Raw genomic sequence first — 23124 nt, 5'->3', positions numbered from 1 at the left:
AGCCAGGGCAGCAGTCTTCTGAAGGCTGGACTGAGACGGGAGTATCCCCTTCATGTTGGTTCACTCGTGGTCAGTATGTTGGTGTGGGCTTTTGGCAGGAGGCCTCAGTCCATCCCATGTGGACCCCCTCATAGGTCTACTTGACTGTCCTCAGCGCATGGCCACTGACTTTCCCAGGGTGAATGCTCTGAGAAAGAAAAAGATGGAAGCTACACTGTTTTTTATGTCCTAGCCTTCCAAGTCACACACAGTCATTTCCTCAATATCCTAGTGGTTCTCAAAGTCAGCCAGATTTGGTGTGAAAGAGGAATATATAAAGTTGAGCCTCTTGGGATCATCTTGGACACTGGCTGCCGTATGTCCCCTAACCTCACCTTGTGGCATTAAGTCATGAAACCTTTCAACAGTGTAATCTAGCTCTCAGCTCATCTGACTTAATCCACGTGGGTGTGTGTGTGTGTGTGTGTGTGCGCGCGCGCGCTAAGTTGCCTCAGTCATATCCGACTCTGTAGCCCACCAGACTTCTCTGTCCACAGGATTCTCCAGGCAAGAATACTGGAGTGGGTTGCCATGCCCTTCTCCAAGGATCTTTCTGACCCAGGGATCGAACCTGTGACTCTTAAGTTTCCTGCATTGGCAGGCAGGGGACAAGCATGCACTCCATACCCATAAGGCAATCTTTTACTAATATTGAACCTGTCAACTGAGCTTTAGTCAATGTTGAGTATCAGAAAATTTGACATGGTAATCACTGACTGGTTCCTTGAGACCAATGAAGCTTTCTTGGTGGCTGACAGTATAGAAGGACTAGCATAGTGGGTCTCTGTCTACCTCCTGTCAGGCCACTCTCTTCCCATTCATATATTCCAGTTTCATTGGCCCTTTTTTCCACTTCAGAGCCTTTGAATCTGCAGACCCCTCTGCCTAGAATTTTTTTCCTTGCTTCCTCACATATTCTCTCTCCTCTGATTTCTTATTCTAGGCTTCAGTTTACATAGCACTACTTCAGAGAGTACTTTCCTCTTCATATGAGATTCAAACGAGTAATGGCCTCTCATAACTGGGGGGCCCTGAAACTGACATCTTGCCATGAAGCAGGTGAAAAGAACTCTGCTCTGATTGAGGAACGCAGCTCCATTAACACCCACATGGGGAAGAAATGGCACCATTTTTACAGTTATTATGAAGGATGATAAAATTACTGCTACTATTTGTCAGTACTTAGAGAGCAGTTGTACCCTTGTCCTCGTCTCTTTTAAGAATTCATAAAAACAAGAGTGAATAAAAGGGACTTTACTAAAGATGTCATGGGAAGAATGAGAAGAAAATAATCTGCAAATATATCTCCGTTTCTAAGCAACTTTCTTTGCTGCTTTGGTATATTTTATCTAGTGTTAAATGTTTACCAACCAGCTCTTTCAGGGGTAGAAAGGACTTATTTGTAGAGTTGCCAACTGCTGTGGTGTAAATATTCTCACCATAGTTGATTTAACACTATCAACATGATATCACTGAACATGGAGTTATGAAGAAATGCCAATCATCAGCCCTTGGGAGCCAAGAAGAGCCAACTAGAGCACCCTACTATCCCCTTAGCACCAACCACATCGATTCTTTTCTTCTTCCTCACAGATTTAACTTCTCTCTCAGCTCCTGACTATCAAACATCCCATATCTAAACCCTACTCAGAAAAACAAAGGGCCTCAGTCAATAAGATTCAACCTTCCTAAAAGGCAGTATATATATTTTTTATTTGATCAAAATTATTGAACTGCAACTATGTGCCCAAACCTTGGAATACAGCAGTGAACAAGGAGGACAAGCTTTCTGTCCTCATGAGCTTATAATCTAGCAGCCAGCCAGCCAATTACATCCATAATTTTAACATTACTATTATAATAAATGCTCTGAAATAGGCCTGGTACTAAAGTTTTAACAGTACGTCTTGACCTTCATTGAGAAATCAGACAAGGTCTCTGTGAGGAAGAAACACTTAGGATTAGCAAGGTGGGAAATGGAAGAGTGTTGCAAGCAGAGAGAACAGCCTGTGTGCCGGCTCTGAGACAGGAAGACAGTGAACAGAAAGCCAGCCAGTGTGACTGGAACATGGGGAACAAAGAGTGGGTGATGCCAGGCAGAGGCTGATTTACACAAGGTCTTTGGATGTAGGACTTTATTCCAAAAGCAGCTGGAAACTACTGAAGAATCGGCAGGAGGACAGTTAGATGCTTAGGTTTGTTTTCCAGAGCTCACTCTGCCATGTGTGGAGGTTGTTGTTGTTTAGTTGTGAAGCCGTGTCTGACTCTTTTGAAATCCCAAAGACTGTAGCCCACTAGGCTCCTTTGCCCTTGAGATTTTCCAGGCAAGAATACTGGAGTGGGTTGCCATTTCTTTCTCATATGGCAGTATATTTTGTTGGCATAGCTTGACTCTTGGGATCTTAGTCACCAAAGTATTTCTTCTAAAGTCAAATGTGCTAGGTCATAAGAGGAATTCAAGAGAACATTATCTCCTCTCTCTTTATTCATAGGTCATGTCTTATACCATGGCTGTCATTTGGGATATTATTATCTCAGTTTACCAATTAGGAAATTGAAGTTCAAGGAGTTTAAGCCATTTTCTCAAACTCACTGAGATAGGAAGTGGAATAACTAGGATTTGAAGCCAGCCTGTCTGGTTCCATTTGTGGGCTCTTGATCTTTATCTTACATTAAGTGCACCTGTGAACCATGCTGTGTCACTGAGCTCTGGCTGAGAAGCACTGATAGAGTCGTTTCTCGATCAGCCCCACAGTCTTTTCAGGATGTTGCTGGAGAACAACAGAATTAATACTATGACTCAAACTGTTTTAAATATGGAAATTCAGAAAACGTTTCTTTTGTGTCAATTTAGTGCAAAACACAAAGCCAGACAGAGCTGTGAGTATAAACTGTAACTAAGACCTTTTCAACATCTGTAGAAAAGCAGTGATTAAAGTATTTTAGGCCAAATTTCACAGGGTGCTGCATCTTGGAGGCAACCCAGAGGATCATTGTTAACTGGACAAAGGGTCAACATATTAGGGGAAAGTCTTAGAAAATCAGTTCATTCTTCCTAAACTGTTTCTGATGGATAGCATCCATTCACCCGTCTTTTAAAAAGAACGCTCATTTTATTCTGTGAAACCTTGCCTCCCCAACCTTCAGTCCAGGTGCTATAGGTGGCATTTATTCCATGTCCCACTTCCAAAGAGTTGGTGTGGGATAAACTTTATGGCGTGTGAACTTTATCTCAATAAAGCTGTTATTTAAAAAGTAGAATTCATGCAACTTAGACTGGCAAATTAAAACATTACATTTTCCTGGCCACAGTAAATTTGTTCAGGGACAGTTATGCAACTTAATCAAGCTAATAAAAAGAAATGAGACTTTTGCTGGGATTGTTGAAAGGCACACTTAAAAATAATTTTTTTTAATTGAATTGAATCTAGGAAGATGTTTCTACAGGTAGCCATCTCATTACCTCATGGAGCCAGAGAATAAGCCCAGGCTTCTCAAGACAAGAAATTGAAATGGTGTTTCCTGATGACATTTTGTTTCTCTTTTCTCCCAATCCAACCTTGATTGAAGTGGGATCTTAATCAAGAGTTCACTAACAAGCCAATAACCTATCTTTATTTAATCCAATGTGGATTATAGTTTCTGTTATTTGCAATGACAAAGAAGTTCTAAATGATGAAGAAATGCATACTAGAAGGACACTAGACTGTAGAACAATCTAGGGTAGGGTAGTTTCAAGAAGAGTGAAGAATCCTTTCTCCTGGGCTAGAAAGTTGGTAACTCTTAACCTTTCATGTAAAGTGGTAAATAACTGATCAAATGACTATCATGTATTTTATCTTGGGACTCAGACTGTTTATTGACAGAAGGATGGAACATCAGAGGACAAAGTAGAATGATGTCAGAATTTTAGAGTATACTGGCTATTTCTTGTGGCCTATGTTCTTGTGCTCCAAAAAGGAGGGCTTAGGTTGTAAGTGATTCATTATGAAATCGAAGAGCCAGCATCAACATTTTAAAAACACTCCTAACCCCACAGATTCAGTCTAACCACCTTGCAAAAAGCACTTCTGCCTGAGAAACTGAGCAAATACTGTTTACAAAAGAGTGGCTGGAGCAGAAGAACCTCACCTACCTAGCCCAGCACATCATTTTGAACTCTTCAAGACAGATGTAGAAAGAAAGGTCACTAAACTAAGGGCTATAGAAGAACAACAGGGCACTGAAACCCGCTGCTAGGAAACAGAAGTCCATAGATCCTGTTCTAGACTCAACTAGTAGTCTGGCTTTGGCTGTTAGCCCAGAGAGTTGCAAAGAAGCAAGAGCCAACTAAACTCCAAGTCTGGCAAACAAAGACTAGTGATTATCTCACATCTGAATCTCTTGCCACACTATTAGTAGCTAAAGAGATATGGAGGGACAGCCTCCCCAAAGTCCACCTCCAAAATAGCCATGGAGAACAGGGACCATTTTGACCAATTAAGAAACAGACTCCACTGCTATGATTGGGGACCTTGCTATTCCTATTCAGCAGTGTATGATCTATATGAACTGGGGACCACTGTGTGTTTTTCCATACCTTTTCCTTTTTCAAAAAAAGGGTTGATGGAAGCTTGGTAACAAAGACAGATCATGACTTCACTTTTATTTCTGATTCTCTTCCCCAGATAACTTGAAATTCGGTTTAGAGTGTAGTGTTGGTTCTAGCCTATCAGGAAGCAAATGCTGATGAAGTCAGAAGTGCAAAAAGGTGTATTGGCCAGGGGTTGTGGGGTGGGAGGAATGGAGAGTGCGGGTGGGGAGAGCTTTATACTACTTTAAAAAAATTTATTGGGAGTAATGTCTATAAGGGCTTCCCTGGTGGCTCAGTGGTAAAGAATCCACCTGCCAATACAGGAGACACAGGTTTGATCCCTGAGTCAGGAAGACCCCCTGGAGAAGGAAATGCAACCCACGCCAGTATTCTTGCCTGGGAAATCCCATGCACAGAGGAGCCTGGCGGGCTACTGTCCATGAGGTCACAAAGAGTTGGACATGACTTAGAGACTAAACAACAACAACAACAAACGTCTGTAAAAGATAGAGGGGGAGCAAGTTGGGTAGGGAAAACCTTCAGTTGACAACAGCAATCAAATGAAGTCTAGGTCAGTGCCGTGGGCAGTTTTGTAGCAAAAACTGAAGTCAGAGTAATGGCTACATATGAATAAGTCTATCAAGTTTCATCATTACCTGGGGGCGGTTGCTCAGGAAGAGCATGGCCTCAGCTGAGAGGCTGGGGTGGATCCTGAAGGCGCTGCTGCTGAAGCTGGTAGCTAATTGCACTCTTCACAGCTTTCTTGAGAGCAGCCCTGCTGGTTGCACTTCCATGACTGCCACAGGGTGGTGACCAGTTGATTTGACCATCTGAGCAGCTTGTGTCTCTCATTACCAATAATATATATTGCATATGTTGGTGTGTGTGTGTGTGTGTGCATGCACATGCACACGAGTTATTTTTATCATTTAATTTGGACTTTGCTAGATTATATGGAATCACTTAGAGGACTTAGACATGTATTTCAATGGAGCAACTAGACAGGCCTTTGAGTTGTCTTAAGAATGGAGTGGTTGTGTTTTGGTTGCATATGGTATTCCTGTATACAAGTGTGGGCATGTTTTCAGGTGTGCATATGGAAAGAAGGGTATGTTGGAATGTTGAGTTGCTGAAAGGAATGAAACGACTAGTGAAAATCCATTTTTCTACCTAGTACTTGGTCATCATTCCAATTTTCCTCTATGGAGGCCCCCTATCCCACACCAGTGCGGGTGGTTTAGAACGAGCTTGTTCCACACTTGCATCCAGGGGTGAGTGCCACTCAGTCATTGTACTGCAGCCCCCATGCCATAGCAACTCTTCAAAGAGAGGCACAATACCCAGTCAGAGCCGACGCTCTCCAACGAGACTTTTGTTTTTAGATTATTTAGTGAAAAGTAACTTTTTCTTCTTTTCTTCTGGATTTGAATCTGGAAATTGGCCTGGAAACTAATGACAGAATCTGAGAGTGAAAATGAGGTCAAAATGAATGACAGAGTCAAGACATGGAGGGAGAAATTGGTTGTGGGTGAAATTATTAGAGGCTCTAAATCTATTTTTTGCCTGGAGCATGAACCTTCCAAAGATTTCAACATCCAGTTTTACTTAAGAAAATCTGGTTAATGTGTATTCACACACACATCATTCCCCACAGACCTAAAATGTATATACACTCATATATACACATGCTGTTCTGTTTATATTTTCTTCTATATCTACTTCTATATTAAAAATGAGTTCACAGTGACATCTCTAATTTAAATACAGTACCACAGGGTTCCTCCTTATTTTGTCTGTTTTCATATTTCTCATTCTCTTGCTAGTGAGAAACTTGGCTCCCATTATCCTCAATAAATTATTTGCTTGATCCTCTTATATGTAACTAATCTCCCATTGTGGCCACCATGCCTCTTCCCCTGTCATAGACACCCTCTCACCCTTGGAATCCCACCCTCACCCTTGGCAGATACTCTTCTTACTCGGTCTGAGTTCTGATACTTTGCGCCAGGTTGGTACAGGTGCTGTCCCATACAGATATCCTGGGTCATCCCTGGCAGGTAGTGTCCATAGTATGGAGATACCATTGTTCATGGAACCATTTACCTGTTGAAGGATGTGTTAGTTATTTCCAGTAATAGTGTGTGGTATTACAAATAAAGCTGCTGTGGACAGCAGCATGTTTCTGTGTTAACATGGGTCTTCATTTCTTCGGAATCAATGTCCAGAAATGTAATTTATAGATCATCTGATGTTTAGTTTTTAAAGAAACCACGAAGTTCTTTTCCAGAGTGGTTCTACCCCATTACCTTCTCCTAGTCTAATGACTTTTTCACTAAATTGTTCAGGCAGAGCAGAGCAAAGCAGGGAAAACAAGGGAAGGGAAGGAAAAGAGGAAAGGGAAGAGATAGTTGTAAACTATCACCTATAGTTAAGTCTATGTCTATGTCTGGTTTCTTTGGGCTTCCCAGGTGGCTCAGTGCTAAAGAATTTGCCTGTCAAGCAGGAGACAAGCTTTTGATCCTTGGGTCAGTAAGACCCCCCTGGAGAAGGAAATTGCAATCCACTCCCAGTATTCTTGCCTGGAGAAGTCTATGGACAGAGGAGCATGACGGCTGTAGTCCAAATGGTCACAAAGAGTCAGACACGGCTTAGAGATTCAACAGCAAAACACAGCTGCTTTCTTTAATTTTTTTCTTTTGCTCTGGATTTCTGTTTTCATGCTACTAACATATCATTTTAATTTTAGTCTATAGAATGTTCTTTTATAAGAGCATTGTTTTGCATGTGCATGCATGCTGTCTCTTCAGTCATTCCGACTCTTTGTGACCCTATGGACTATAGCGCGTCAAGCTCCTCTGTCCATGGTATTCTGCAGGCAAGAATACTGAAGTGGGTTGTCATGCCCTCCTCCAGGGTATTTTCCCCACCCAGGGAATCTCTTGTTTCCTGCATTGACAGGGAGGTCTTTTATCACTAGCACCACCTGGGAAGCCCAAGAGCACTTTTTTATCTATTCTTTTCAGAATTATTCTTCAATATTTTGTCCATTAAAATTTTTAAAAATCCAGTTTTCAGTTCAGTTCAGTTCAGTCGCTCAGTCGTGTCTGACTCTTTGCAACCCCATGAACCACAGCACGTCAGGCCTCCCTGTCCATTACCAACTGCTGGAGTCTACCCAAACCCATGTCCATAGAGTCGGTGATGCCATCCAACCATCTCATCCTCTGTCATCCCCTTCTCCTCCTGCCCTCAATCTTTCCCAGCATCAGGGTAATCCAGTTTTATTGAGGTATAATATGCATACAATAAAGTTCAACATTTTTGGTGTGCAATTCTAAGAATTTTGACAAATGCACAGAATCATATAACAACCATTATTAAGATATTGAACATTTTTTAACACCTTAATATGTTCTCTCACTGTTTACAGTAACCCTTTCCTTTATTCCCAATTCCTGTCAGTTGATGTTTTCTGTTTTTATAGTTTAACCTCCAGAATTTTATACAAATAGTATCATGTAAGTATGTAACCATTTATGTGTTTTTCATGCAGAATATTTATATGTATTAAGGAATTCATTTCTCTTCCTGAATAATATTCCATTAAATGTCTGTACTAAAGTTCAACTATTTAGTAGTTGAAAGACATTGGGTTGCTTTCAGGTTTTTCTGGTATTTGAAAAAATGAAGTTTATGAACATTTCCTGATTTCTACAAAAATTCTTTTGATACTAATTATTTTCATGTATAGTTTTACATTATTTTTTATTTGCTTGCCATGTCTATGTTCTAGCTTCTAATTATTGTTTTTTCTCTTTACTGTGTTATATCTGTCACTTGTTGTAGTAGTCTCTTTTAGAAAAATCAGCTGTTGATTTTGTCATGTGTTTTTAATTTCTAATTTATTTTATTATGCTTTTATTATTTTTTCACCCAAGGTTTAAAAATCTTACCTAAGATCTTAATTTAATGTTTATTTAATTATTAGTAACCAAATAATTTAGAGGAATATCTTCTCTTTTTTTAATTTTTTTTTTTTTTGGTGACATCGCATGGCTTGTGGGATTTTAGTTCCCCAATCAGGATTCAAATATGGGTCCCCAACATCTTCTGCCCCCACAGTGGAGGCATGGAGTCCTAATCACTGCACTGCCAAGGAATTCCCAGTGTATTGAATTTACTTCCCTTTTACAGTTTTTGAGAAGTACTTTATTTTTTAAATTAAGTTGTTATTGTGTTCTTTCTGCTTGATAAGTCTAATATTTAGGAGAATTAAATTTTTTTGTATGTAACTAGGCTTTTTTTGGTTTAATATTTTTGTTATTAATTTCTGTTTTTATCACAACTGATGGCCTGGAGAACATTATGTATGCACTATAAATAGAATTCCTGCACCTCATTTAATTTATTACAAACATCAATTAATTCTGTATTTGAAGATGTCAGGACCTTTTATATAATACTTCATTCACTCATTCTCTCATATTGACAATGGAGAATTAAAATCTCCAGCATAATTTTGAGTCTGTCACTTGCCTGTATTTCTAACAAACACATATACACCAGGGTTTTGACACTTGGGTCACGTTCTCTACCTAATTTCTGCCACTTCTGCACATAAATTACACATTCCATTTCTTACTGTCAGAGTTTCTTAGTCTCACTCCAACTCTTACTTCCTTTCAACAGCTCACTCCCCTCACCATATCCTGGACTTTATTACGGTTTGGGGCTCCTCCGCTTATGACATTGCTCTCTAAGACCACATCTTTCTTCTTGATTCCTGACTCCCACAAAGCAACAAATTAATCTAACCATGTCCTATAGCCTCTCAGCTCTTTTCCTTCTTCCAGTTGGATTGATCCCATTTGGGATTCTCATTCCAATTTGACTCTCATTTTCAACCACTGCAGCTTCGTTTTCACTGGTACCTTGAATTTCGTTTTCACTGGTACCTTGAATTTCCTTTTCTTCTTGGTCCTTCTATTCTATCTATCCTACAGATCCCCAACATTGGGTCAAGATGTTCATCTGCCTTCTCTGTCAATACACTCATTCAACTACGTTCAGGGGTTGCAGAATCAGTAAGGATTCTTTATTGACAATGAGAAGTTAACTGGAGCTAGCTTCAAAGGAAATTATCATGAATATTCACATTTGCACCCGCTCAGGACTTCTCTCTTCATTTTTATCTCTGTTTCTGTCTGCCTGAATGCTTCTTTCTTCTCTCATTCTCTCTCTTTGGATCAGCTTTCTCATCTCCCATAGTCACATGGATTCTTCTTTACAAACAACTCTTCTGTTAGATGTCAAAACTGATATTGGACTCTTAGTCTCAATTTTGACTTCATAGGGGAAGACCTTTGATTGGGCCAATTTTGGTCAGAGGTCAACTCTAGATTAATCTATTAGGGCCAGAAGGGCATGGTCATGTTTTTTTGTTGTTTTGTTTGTTTGTTTGTTTGTTTTAATTATTTATTTTTGTTTGCACTGGGTCTTTGTTGCTGCACATGGGCTTTCTCTAGTTGCGATACGCAGGCTTGTCATTGAGGTGTCTTCTCTTGTGGCGCATGATCTCTAGGGTATGTGACCTCAGTAATTGTGGTGCATGGGCTTTGCTGTTGCATAGCATGTGGGATCTTTCCGGACCTGGGATTGAACCCATGTCCCCTGCATTGACAGGCAGATGCTTAGCCACGGGACCACCAGGGAAGTCCCATGGTCATGTTTTATAAAAATGGCAGCTGGGGACTCTTGTTACCAAGGGATTGTGTTACCATGTGCTCATCCATGAACTTATGGCCAGGGAGGATAAGATATGCTGATGGGGCTTTCCCAGTTATATGTAAAATCCAGTACTGTGGTTGGAGGAATTCTGTGTTCTGATTGAACTGGTCTTAGTCACTTTCCCACTAATAGAGGCTGAAAGTAGTCCATGGCTGCCTGAACCACACAGAAATAGAGTAGGTTCTTCTGGACAGAGAAGAACAATGACCATCTGATGTAGTTGCTAAATGACAGATAATGAAGCTGAGAAACTTCCTGGTACATCTGTTTATTGGAAATTTTTTCATATGCAGGGCTAAGCTATGATCTAAGTTTTTACTCAGTATGTTTTTGTTGCTTTATTTGAAGTTTTTAAAAAGATCTTAGCATGTTAAAAATATCCACATTCATTGCCAAATATCAAACACTTTTTTCAAAGTCAAATATAAATGACCTTAGATTATTTTGGATTAACCACATCATTGTTTCCCTCCATTAGCCAAGATAATCAACAATCAACTAAATAAACTTATATGTCATTTGTCTAATAATACATCATAATTTTGTCAAAACAAGTCAACTTCAGGGGATACAGTTTTGTTTTGAGCAAATTCATTTAGGATATGAATTTTGCCCATATTTACACATAACATAAATATATCCTTTGAAAATAAATGCTTTAATTATTCAGTGAGTGTCTTTTTTTAAACAGACTTTTTTGCCTCCTTACAAATTATTTATTGAGAAATTAAAGTGGGTAAATATAAGAATACAACAAAAAGAAGACAAAATGTCTTGTTTCCTTCATTTTCCTTGCTTTTCCTTTTGATCTTTGTTCTTACTTTCTGGTTGAATGGACAACAAACTAAAGGGGGTCTTTGAGAAATTTAGAATAATCAAATTAACCATAACTGGACACTCTACTTCCTCCCCTCCTAACTATTGCAGCTTATTTACTTATTTTATTTATTTGGCTGTACCAGGTCTTAGTTGCAGCATGTGGGATCTAGTTCCCTGAGCAGGGATCCAACCTGGGCCCCCTGCATTGGGAGTACAGAGACTTAGCCACTAGACTACCAGGAAAGTCCCTGCTGTTGCAGTTTAAACCTGATTTCTCTGTAACTTCAGGGAATAAATTCTCATGATATCAGCTATGTGTTGATAGGGTTGGGTTGTAAGAGTTGTTCTGTTCTCTGGCATAGAGATTCTGACTAGTACTGTCCTCCACAGACTTTATCATTCTCACCACTCACTCTCAAAGAGATTTTCTCTCAGTGGAATTGCAAATCTCTGAATTTCCCCTACAGATTTATCACTTGTTAGAAAGTACTTGGAAAGAAGCCAGTGAGAGATATGACTAATAGAGAGCATTTAATGAATGCATCAAACACACACACATACAAGCCATGAGTATCCAATGGTTAAGGAGAAAAAAAGAAAAAAGGATTTTCTGTCTCTACATTTTCCTGGCAATGATCACATTCTGCTATTTTCCAGTGAAATACATCTCCAATATAATATATTAGTTGACTCTTGATGATCACTGCTAAGGTCTTACTATTTCACAGAAAGTTCTAGTTATTAAAAAGTCACATTTCTTTAAATATGCTTTTTAAAATAACATCAGGCAAATGTATTTGATTTTTTAAAACTAGGTGAACAACCTTTATTTAGTCTCCAAATATTTACATCTCAGGTACTATCATATAATGCTTAGAAAATCGTCACTGTCCTTTCTCAGAAGTATGACTTCAGTAGTTTTTCCGTCTTTGTACAGTACCATGAATTTTCCCATCTCCAAAGGATCATTCTCATTCAACACATAATGATGCTCTTGTTTTTCCTATCTGGACAAAATTTCCCTCCTTTTGAACCCACTTTCTCCACTTTTATAGTCCTGTATCTTTGCTCCTCTTTTAAAAAAATTTATTTTTAACATTTATTTATTATAATTGAAAGATAATTGCTTTACATTATTGGTTTGATTTTTGCCATACATCAATATGAATTAGCCATAGGTGTACATATGTCCCCTCCTTCCTGAGTCTCCTTCCCACCACACCCACCCCTGCCTCGTAGGTCTTCACGAGCACCCGACTGATCTTTGCTCTTCTTTGTGGTAAAACTTCAAAGTTGTCTCTAAGTCCTACCTCCAGTTATCGTCCCTTCTTCCCCTTTGAATCCACTTCATTCAACTTTTACCCACTCCCATCTACCAAAACTACCCTTCCAAGTTGCTCAATTCAGTAACTTTTTCTCAGGCTTCCTCTTGCTTGACCTGTCCACGTAATTGGACACAGCTGATCACTCACTCCTCCATAATATACTGTTATCATTTGACTTCTGGGATACAACCCTCCTAATTTTCTTCCTACCTCACTGGTTACTCCTTATCAGTTTTCTTTGCTGGTTCTTCTTTCCTCTTATCTTAGTATTGGAGTGCCCCAGGTGTCTCAGTCTTTGATCCTCTTCACTTCTTATGTCAATTCTAATCTCATTTAATATTTTGGCTTAAATATCATCTAAATTTCTCACCCAAACCTCAGAATCACAATTCTAACTGCCAAGTTAACAACCCAATTGGATGTCTAGTAGGCATCACAAGCTAAATGGTTTTAAAACCGAGCTCCAGAAGCAATGCCACTTGATAGCAGTGAATGCACCCAATAGCAGTGAGCTCACATCTAGTTTCTAAATACCATTTCCCCCTGAAAGGAACCACAACTCCTTGGAGAACTGGCTGGTTCCAGGCATAGGACAGAGCAAGTGCAAGATGAGCCTAGGGCATGTTGTGCTGCCAGAAAATGAGGTGCAGGGGGAGGGGGGAAAGGAGTAATTATCTGGCAGTCAAGTGGTTAGGACTCTGTGCTCTTGCTGTCAAGGGCAGGGGTTCAATTCCTGGTGAGGGAACAAAGATCCCACAGGCTGCTCGACATGGCCATAAAAGAAAAAACAATGCGGATGTGTCAAAAGAGCACAGAAGCTGACCTGAAGGCCAATGGTCAAACCTGGAATAACATGAGCATCAAATTAATTCTGGTAGTGGATTATAAACCAGAGAATAAAGTAAGTATCTGTGAAGCCATACTAATATAAATAATTGAATAGGGACAGCCCATTTAATAGTAAAACTAGAAGGAATAATGGAAATGGAAAATGACCTTTGTCAAACAGCATAATAATAGCTGTTGTCTACATTCCTAGATCATTAAAGGATACTAAAACGGAGGCAAATACATGGTGGGAAACAATATTTATATACTCTTAAAGTATCTTCCCACAAGACACTTACTAATAACAATGGGAAATATAGTAACCTTACATTGCAGAAGCCATGTTCAGAGTACATCACTGGTAAGTGAGACCTATCAATATCGAGTACCTCCTTGATATGATGGACCGAGAGGGGCACAGCATCACTGCTGGAGAGTGTTGCCAAAAATTTGTAACCTGAATTTGGTCATCAGCAAACATCAGACCAGCTCATATTGAGGGACATTTTACAAAACATCTGATCCATATTCTTCAAAAGTGTCAAAGTCACCAAAGACAAACGGAGAATGAAGAACTGCCCTAGGCTGGATATCATATCAATGTTAATAGTATTGTATCAATGTTAATTTCCTGGTGTTGATAATTATACTTTGTGTGGGTATGTGTTAGTTGCTCAGTTGTATCAGACACTTTGCGATCCCACGGACTATGACTTGTCAGGCTTCTCTGTCCATGGAATTCTCCAGGCAAGAATACTGGAGTGGATTGCCATTCCCTTCTCCAGGGGATCTTCTCAGCCCAGGAATCAAACAGGGGTCTCCTGCATTACAGGCAGATTGCTTATAGTCTGAGCCACCAGGGATTATACTTTGGTTATACAAAATGCTATCCTCTGGGGAAGCTAGGTGAAGGTTATACATGAAATAATTATAATAATTTTACAACTTTAAAAAATCTAAAAATTTTTCAAAATTAAAAAAAAGTAAGATTCAAAAATACCCTAAGTTCCTGATCTCCCCCTTCAGTAGTCTGTTCCATTTCCATTGATAGCAATTTCATTGTTCTTGTAGTCTAGGCCCCAGACTTGGAAGTCATCATCCTTTATTTCTTTTTTCTCCTGATACCCTAAATCAATCCACAGGAAATTCTAAGGACTGTGTCCTCAAATATGTCCAGAATCTAACCACTTTTTATCACCCCCTACTCATGCCCCCTTAGTCCAGGATTCCATCAGTGACTCCCTGGTTTATTTCAACAGCTTTCTAACCAAACTTCTTCATCTGCCCCTCCTCTTGGGACTCTCTAAAGTCTCCCGTTTCTTGAAAAGTCAAAGGTCTGAAGACACTGGTAGTTTGGTTTTGTTCAATCTCTGACATCTTATTACTTACTCTGTTCCAACCATGCTTATCTTCCATCTCTTTTCAAAAAGATTGTTTATTTATTTATTTTTATTGAAGTATAGTTGACTTACAGTACTATGTAAGCTATAAGGGTACAACATAGAAAAATTTCAATTTACAGTCTTTCAAGGTCATACTGTTTATAGTTATTATAAAATATTGGCTATATTCCTTGTGTTGTACAATATATCTTTGAAGCTTATTTATTTTATACATAACAGTTTACACCTCTTAATCCCCTAATCCTGTCTTGTCCCCCCACTTCCCTCTCCCACTGGTAACCACTAGTTTGTTCTCTATATCTGTGTCTGTTTCTTTATATTTGCTCGTTTGTTTTATTTTTTAGATTTCATATGTAGGTGATAATGTATAGTATTTGTCTTTCTCTGTGTGACTTATTTCACCAAGCATAATACTCTTCAAGTTTATCTATGTTGTTGGAAATGGCAAAACTTCACTCTTTTTTATGCCTGAGTGGGTATCACATCCTCTTTATCCATTCATCTGTTGATGGACCCTGCTATCTTTTGAACATGACAGGTGTGCTCTTTCCTTAGAGATTTTCCCCTGGCTGGTACCTTTTATTTGAATGCTCTTTCACACACATTTTTTTGCTAACCTCCTTATCTTTTTGAAGTCTTTGCCTAAAGGTCTTTTTCTCAACAACCCAACCAATGTAGGCTTAAAAATTGCAAGTCCATCTTTAAAAATTGCAGTGCTCACTCTTGGTTCTCCTTAATCTGCAGCAATTTTGAGGTTATTTTATCACCTCTGAACATACTATATAATTTTAATTTATATCATATTTATTATGTATTGTCTGCCTCTTACCTGCTGTCATATAGACTCTGAAGAGGGATGAGATATTGGTCTGTACTATTTCCCCTGAGTGTTAAAACAGTTCTTGGTGTACTGTACATACTCAATAAATACATTATTATATAGCTCAATAAATTTGTTATTTGAGTCATATATTACTGAAGGATAAGAAAGGATAGAGAAGGATAGAGAAAATATCATATGTCTCTTCTCCAATCAGGGAGTTAGACAACCAATATCAATTGTTTAAAAGCTAAGAGAATATGTAAAAATAAGATCATGAAAGTGTTAGTTGCTCAGTCGTGTCTGACTGTTTGCAACCTCAAGGATTGTCCAGGCTCCTCTGTCCATGGGATTTTCCAGGCAAGAATACTGGAGTGGGTTACCATTCCCTTCTCGAGGGGATCTTCCTGACCCAGGGATCGAACCTGGGTAGCCTGCACTGCAGGTAGATTCTTTACCATCTAAGCCACCAGGGAAGCCAGGGGAAAAAAAAAAAAGATTAGCCAGGACTCTTTTGGTTGCAATTGAAAGACATCTGCTCAAAGTAGTTTTAGGGATGAAAAGGGGAATTTATTTGTTCATAGAACTGAAGAACTCAGAAGTAAACCTAGCTCCAGGCATGTGGAAGTAGGGGGCTTACAGCTGTCTTTAGAACTTCTTGATGTCTCCCTACATCACTCAGCTCTACTTTCCTCTGAAATAGCCCAGGTCTCAGGCAGGTGTTGTCCACGTGGTGGCCCTGGAAGTTCCAGCCGTAGATTCTCCCTCTGACTGAGAGCCCAGAATCCTCTTTGGCTTGGCATGGGTTACCTGTCCTGGGGCAAGGCAGTGTGGTGATCTCATTACTCTGGCCTGGGCCATAAGAACAGCCCCCAACCACCCACAGTGAGAGTGGAAGAAGGGAAAGATAAGATTAATTATAAAATTGAGCTAAACCAATTTGTGTAAATTGATAGAACAGGATAGCTGATACTAGAAGTATAGCACTCTGACCCCTAGTGGTTAGATTACACTGAGAAAATTCATCATGAGCCCAAAGACAATAGCAGGTTAATTTATTTCACATCATGTTTTTAACATGAGGTGTCTCAGATGATAAAGAATCCTCCTGCAATGCAGGAGACCTGGGTTCGATCCCTTGGTTGGGAAGACTCCCTGGAGAAGGGAACGGCTGCCCACTCCAGTATTCTGGCCTGGAGAATTCCCTGGATAGAGGATCCTGGCAGGCTACAGTCATTGTGGTCGCAGAGTCAGACACAACTGAGCAACTTTCACTCACTCACTTTTTCAATTTATTTAAGGACACCAGTGTCCTTTTTTATCCTCTACATTGAAACATTCACCGATTTGGAACAAATGTTCCAAACGAATGTTCTTTTGACTATTCTTGTATCCTTTCTTAATTCTCTGTTTCTGCTATCATCTTGGTTTCACATTTAGACTATAGTGATAATATCCTTATTTTTTATCCTTTATGAAAACAAACACCTGAAACTCTTACTAAAAAACTGCTTTACTTGTATGGCATTCAGCTGGGAAATTTACCTAACAATTTATCAAACCCAATCAAAATCCCTGGGTCTAGAATTAATTTTCATGTGTCCCCTCATTCTTCTGTAGTTGAGAAATCATAGTTAGCTTTCTACTAACTAACTATGGTGGGAAGGTAGCATATGTAACAATATATTTACATAATACATGTTGACCTTCTGAACCTTAAAAATTGAGAACATATATATAAATAGATTAATTCATTTTAAATTTCATTCTACTAAACTTATCTAATATTCTACACAGAAAATTTCATATATATTTATTATCATTTTTCAAGAGTGAATTAAATGCATGATTTATCATAAAGAGATACTGATTGGAGCAAATTTATAAGTATGCCAGCTAATTGCCCAAATCATAAACTAAATGTTAAATACGGCTCCTAAATTTTTATAACTTTCATATTTTATTCTTTCTTTCTTCGTTAGTGGCTGAGATAGTAAGAATTCTCTAACTTCATTCTTGCCCACATTTTCTCTTCAATTTTCACTGTGAAGAATAACATTAAAAGATTGAGTTAATCACTCTGAAAGTTTATAATTTTACTCCATATTTCCCTTTTCATTCTTTTCCTTTTTTCTCCAGTGATTTTCTTTATTTGAAATTTTGCATTTTAAATGAAAGTATACGATTTCTTTCTTCTGAGTTATTTATATAGAGTTGAAACAAGCACAAAAACCTAAAGTCAGACTGCCTAACCTTCGGTTTTCTCTGTAAAAAGGGGATAATGAGACTAATACTAGTACTGCTAATTTATAGGGTTACTTACAGAGTCGTTGTAATGAATACATTTGATAATTCACATAAAGGACTTAGGGTGGTTACTGGCACGTGTAAATTCTCAAAATATGTTAGCTTTTACAATTATTTTATAGGCTCAGTTGCATGTTTAAATGTATCTTTTTATACACCAACTGGTTTGTCTACCACCAATCATTTATAAAGCATTAAAAATATAATATTTTAATATTATATTGTTGGCTGGAAAAACAATAACAATATGGAGTGTCTATTCTTAGCAAGTTTAAAAGCTAATTTGAGAAACAAAGCATGAATATTTAAATTTATAAACAAAATGTGCTATATACATAAATGGAATATTATTTACCCTTAAAATGAAAGGACATTCTGACATGCTGCCATATGGATGAACCTTGAAGACATTATACTAAGTGAAATAAGCCAGCTACAAAAGGACAAATATTGCATGGTTCCACTTATATGAGGAAACTATAGTAGTCAGATTCATACAAAAAAATTCTATAGGATGGTTGCCATCAGGGTTTGGGAAAAATGGGGATTAGGGGGCCATTGTTTAATAGGTAGAGAGTCTCAGTATGGGAAGATAAAACAGTTCTGGAGATAAATGGTTGTCTAAAAATGTGAAGGTACTGAATGCTACTTACTGAGCTGTATAGTTAAAAATGGTTAAAATGGTAAATTTTATGTTATGTACCTCTTAACATAATAAAAAGATTTGAAATTTAAATGTTCATAAGAAAAAAATACAGTGTAGACAGATAAACCAGTAAATAATAAATTATCAAATAAATTATCAAATATTTAATTTTATTTATAAAATGCATCCATTTACTTTTTGAATAAATAATACATCTGCATGGTCCAAAAATGAAAGGTTCAAAATGACATACATGGAAAAGCAAATCTTCTTTTAGCCATTCAGTATCTTTTCCTAGAGACATGATTATATTACCAATTATTTATACATCCTACCAGAGATTTTATACATGTATAAAACTGTAGTTATAGCTGTATTCACACACTCCTTTTCCACTTAAGAATAGTGCATAAAGAAATTATCCTTCAATTAAAAATAAATTTAAAAAAGAATAGATAGTGCATTAAAAATAACCTTGTTCTTTTTCAAGAACTGTATAGATACTATAAAGATATTTAACCTATTCCCTACTGAGAAGCCAGAGAGTTTTCAGTCTTTTGCTTTTGAAAGCAATCTTTCAAAGACTAATCTGGCACATATGTCATTTTGTGTAACCGTGAGCATTTCCATAAGTGAAATTCCTAGAAGTAGTGTCACTGGCTTTTCAAATTATTCAGATTGAGTGCCTTAAAGAGACAGATTTCACCAAAGAAGTGCTAGTGTCAGCTGCTTTATTCCCAAACTTGGAAACATCCTTGTATCCTCTCTTTTACACCTATCAATCTCTAAGGCTTGCTCATTTTACCTTCTCAATATCTCTTCTGTCTTCTCATTTCATTTTCCCATTGCTCACAGCCAACAACTTCATTTAGGCTTTTCGCTGTTTGTTCATGTTTGAAATGTCTTCAAACCCAGCCTCCTGCTCAGGTCCTTTCATGCTACCCAATACAACCAGGATTAAGTCTAATGTCTTAATTTTAGCAAACAAAGCTCACCTTAATCTGGTCCCTGCACCTTCCATTTCAGCCTTTTCTGCTCTCACCCAACTTTACTCTTTTTGCTTTTATAATATATAACAGTTTATAGTTTTAGGCCCCCATCTATTTGCCCTCACTGTCTTCTGAGTCTGGAATACCCTCACGGCACCCCAGGGGGAAGTACTGATTTCCTCAGGTAAGAGAAGGAACCCCCCTGTTGTGCCCACAGGCCCCTTGCATCCGTCTTCCATAGGGACTGCTCTTCTCTACTGAAGCTATATCCTTGAAGTAGCCTCAAAGAGTGGTAGGGAGTTGTCATTTTTCCTTTCTAACCCTATCATCCAGCATCATCTTGCTTGAGGTCACACGGCATGCACTCCATACACTTTCTTTGATTGAACTTAAATCAGATCTTGTAGAGAAGGGGTGCACTCATTTCTTCACCTCACATGTTTATTTGGAGGTTATTAAGTGCAAGATTATGTATTAAGCAGTGGGATTACCACCAAGAAGAAGAAGAACCAGGGCCTACTTTTGGTCTACAGAAAGAGGTGGGGCAATGTAACACACAATTCTAATTCATTTGGGTAAACACTGCCATGGACCTTATGTCACAATTTAGAATTTTTTTATAGATAATGATGAACAAAGTATGGCATTTTAACTGGAGGGAGTTGCACTAAGAAATGTATTTACAAAACAAATATAACCCCAATAACCCCAAATCAGTGTGAAACCCAGAGTCAGGCATAATTCTGAATTCCTGTTTGTGGCCTACTGTCTTATATAGTGGAGATGCTTTTCTGGTAAAGAAGGTCAAATACGATTGATGTCTAGAGTAAAGAATAAGGTGAGATAACTCATGTAAAAGGTAACCAGGTCAGAATCTGTACATACCCCTTATTAAAATTCTCTTTTTACTCTAAACTTCTACTCCTAAACTATCTTCTGACCGTTAAAAAACAAAAACAAAAACCAACAAAAACCCTTGCTTGGTGTTAAACGATCTATATTAAGTTTAATGCCGCTGTTCTTGCTTTACCCTTTTCCATGTTCGTTAACACAACCTCTTATCACAAAAGGCTGAGGAAGCTGGGAAAATGTAATGAAAAGAACAGGTTCTTTGGGAGTCCGGCAGAATTGGATTGGGTATGGAGGACAGTCACTACTAGCACAGTTATTTTGGACAAGTAATTAAACTCCTAGCTTCCTCTTCTGTAAAATAACAATGAATAAATGGGGAGACAATGTTTATATAAAGCGTCGAACACTGTCCCACAGTAGTAAGAGCTCGGGCACGTATGCATGCTCAGTGGCTCAGTCGTGTCCCCCTCTGCAACCCCATAAGACTGTATGTAGCCCGCCAGGCTTCTCTGTCCAAGGAATTCCCCAGGCAAGAATGTTGGAGTGGGCTGCCGTTTCCTTCTGCAGGGAAGAGCTTGGGGAGGTTAGCTATCAAACGATTCTAAAGAACTCGGTGTCTTGAAGGTCGTCTTCTCCCTGCTGGCGTCAAAGGAACTGTTAAGTGTAATCGGTTAAACCTGAACGCGCACGTTCGGCGCCGATGTAGTTTGACCTCTCCGGGCCGCCGTCTGCGAGCATGCGTATATAAACGTGGCGGAACGTACGTGTCATGGCGAGCTCCAGCTAAAGTCTCTGCAGTTTCCGGAGAGTGGCGTGTAGGTTCTGTTACTTTTGGTTGGCTTGTTATTTCCCGACTGCTGGGTAAGGGTGGCGGGTGGATCAGTGTGGGGCAGAGTTTGGCCAGAGCTCCTTTTACGGCAGAGTCGTGTCCCCCCCAGTTTCAGTCCTTCTCGTGGCCGTTCTCTGGTTTGTTTCTCGAAATTGAAAGGAAACTTACCAGCCGGGTTGGGAGCATTGGGAAGCAGCGTTGCCTGAAGTGAGGACCGGGACGTTGGCCGTAGGTGCTGCAGGACTGTTAGGAGTACTTAAGAGATCTCGTTGCTTACTGTCAAATTTAATTTCCTCCGTTCTCCCACTTTCTGCGTTAGTGAGTTCGTGGGACGGGATAAGGCTTTTTACAGTTACCATGCTTTCACAAGGCTGCATCTCAATAAAAATTTAAACTGAAGTTAGTTTGAAGAGTAGGTGTCTTGATTTTTCACTTTTCTTTCGTGTTTGCTGGTGAAACCTGTCTCTGAATCTCGGGACGACACGTGTCTTTCGGGTGTCTGGTGATATGGACACCTACTTCTTTGCTCTGTTTTGTAGTGTTCTTACTACTGGATCACCACGCAGTAGTCTAGTGCCGCATAGTATTTATAACTAAGGCCATATGCTGTATCTCAGTCATAGCAAATGTGGCAGATGTCAACATACCTGTCCTAATCAGTAAGAAATTGGGAGTAGTACGGAACACCGTTAACCTTGCTGTATAAAACAGCCTTTTATAGAATTTAATCCCTTTTAGGTAGTTTTAGAGGCCTTACTGTGGTTTTGTAAACTTGTTGCGAACTTTTTTTCTAAACAGTTTTTATTTTCCAGACTCATCTTTCAAGACGATTTGAGGCTAATTGCAAATAATCAAGGTACTCGTTTATTTTAAAACTTTTATGTTGGGAGTGATATTTACCCAATGTAACATGCAAAGAGGTAGCCTAACTTTAATTTCTTAGTGATTTTGTCGCTGTCATTATATGGAAACGCCAAGATCTCCGTATCACTAAATCCAAGAAACATTTTCACTCATTTTACTCAAGCTTTCATCACTTGCATCACAAGCAGCACTGATCATGTCCACCTGTTTGACATACTGTCTTCATTTTCCTTCTGTGACCCACTGATTTTGGTCCTTTGGTGACTGCTTCTTGATCTCCATTATAGGAGGTTTCTCTTCTGTTTGGTAGGTAAATTTGGAGTTCCTTAAGGCTTGGTCCATCACCTTTTCCAATTAGAAGAAATTCTATTCTTTTTCTCTCTGGTTGATCTAATCTGCTTCTTCAGCAACACTATTCTTTTTTATTTTAGCCATCCTAGTGTGTGAGAAGTGTCTTGTGGTTTTGATTTGTATTTCCTTGATAGCTAATGATGTTGACATCTCATGTTACTGGCCCTTTGTATATCTTCTTTGGAGAAGATACATATTTGCAAATATGTATCTTCTTGATGGTGTTCTTTGAAGTCCAGTCTTTTTTCCTTTGTTGCTTTTCTTTTGGTGTCATAAGAAAGATGTCATAAAAATGTACACCTATGATTTCTTGTAAGGGTTTTATAGTATTTCTTAAATTTAGGTCTGTAATCAATTTAATTTTTGTTTATGATGTGAAGTTGGAATCCAGCTTTATTCTTTGCATGTAGCCATCAAGTTGTTCCAACACCATTTTTGGAAAGCATACTCTTCCTCATTGAATATTCTTGGCACCCTTTTAGAAAATCAGCTGACTAGGTGATGTGTTTTTGACAGGCATTCTAGATGATTTTTATGAAAAAAAACAAACAACAACTCCAGGACAATTATTTTCAAACTGTAAGTGCATGTCAAAATCACCTAGAGGGTTTGTTAAAGACTGCTGAGCTTTACTCCAGGTATCTGATTCAGTTGGTTTGGAGGGGGACCAAGACTTCATTTCTAGGAAGTTC

At 38.7% G+C, this 23124-nt stretch overlaps 1 protein-coding gene across 7 annotated transcripts in view; it reads left to right on the top strand.

Annotated features, from left to right (window-relative positions):
• Positions 1 to 21125: 21125 nt before the first annotated feature.
• The window catches only part of CDKAL1 (CDK5 regulatory subunit associated protein 1 like 1), a 580103-nt gene continuing 578104 nt past the window's right edge, over positions 21126 to 23124 (top strand). Inside the window, exons 1-2 of one of the 7 annotated variants that reach the window (XM_043908415.1) lie at positions 21127 to 21203; positions 22030 to 22073. The gene's annotated coding sequence lies outside the window, so the exon portion shown is untranslated. The other 6 variants (XM_043908419.1, XM_043908420.1, XM_043908413.1 and 3 more) reach the window with 6 other exon arrangements.

This window comes from Cervus elaphus, chromosome 7 (genome assembly GCF_910594005.1).
Source record: "Cervus elaphus chromosome 7, mCerEla1.1, whole genome shotgun sequence".
In the NCBI taxonomy this organism is placed as follows: domain Eukaryota; kingdom Metazoa; phylum Chordata; class Mammalia; order Artiodactyla; family Cervidae; genus Cervus; species Cervus elaphus.
The sequence above is the reverse complement of the archived record's forward strand: the minus strand, read 5'-3'. Positions and strand labels throughout refer to the sequence as shown.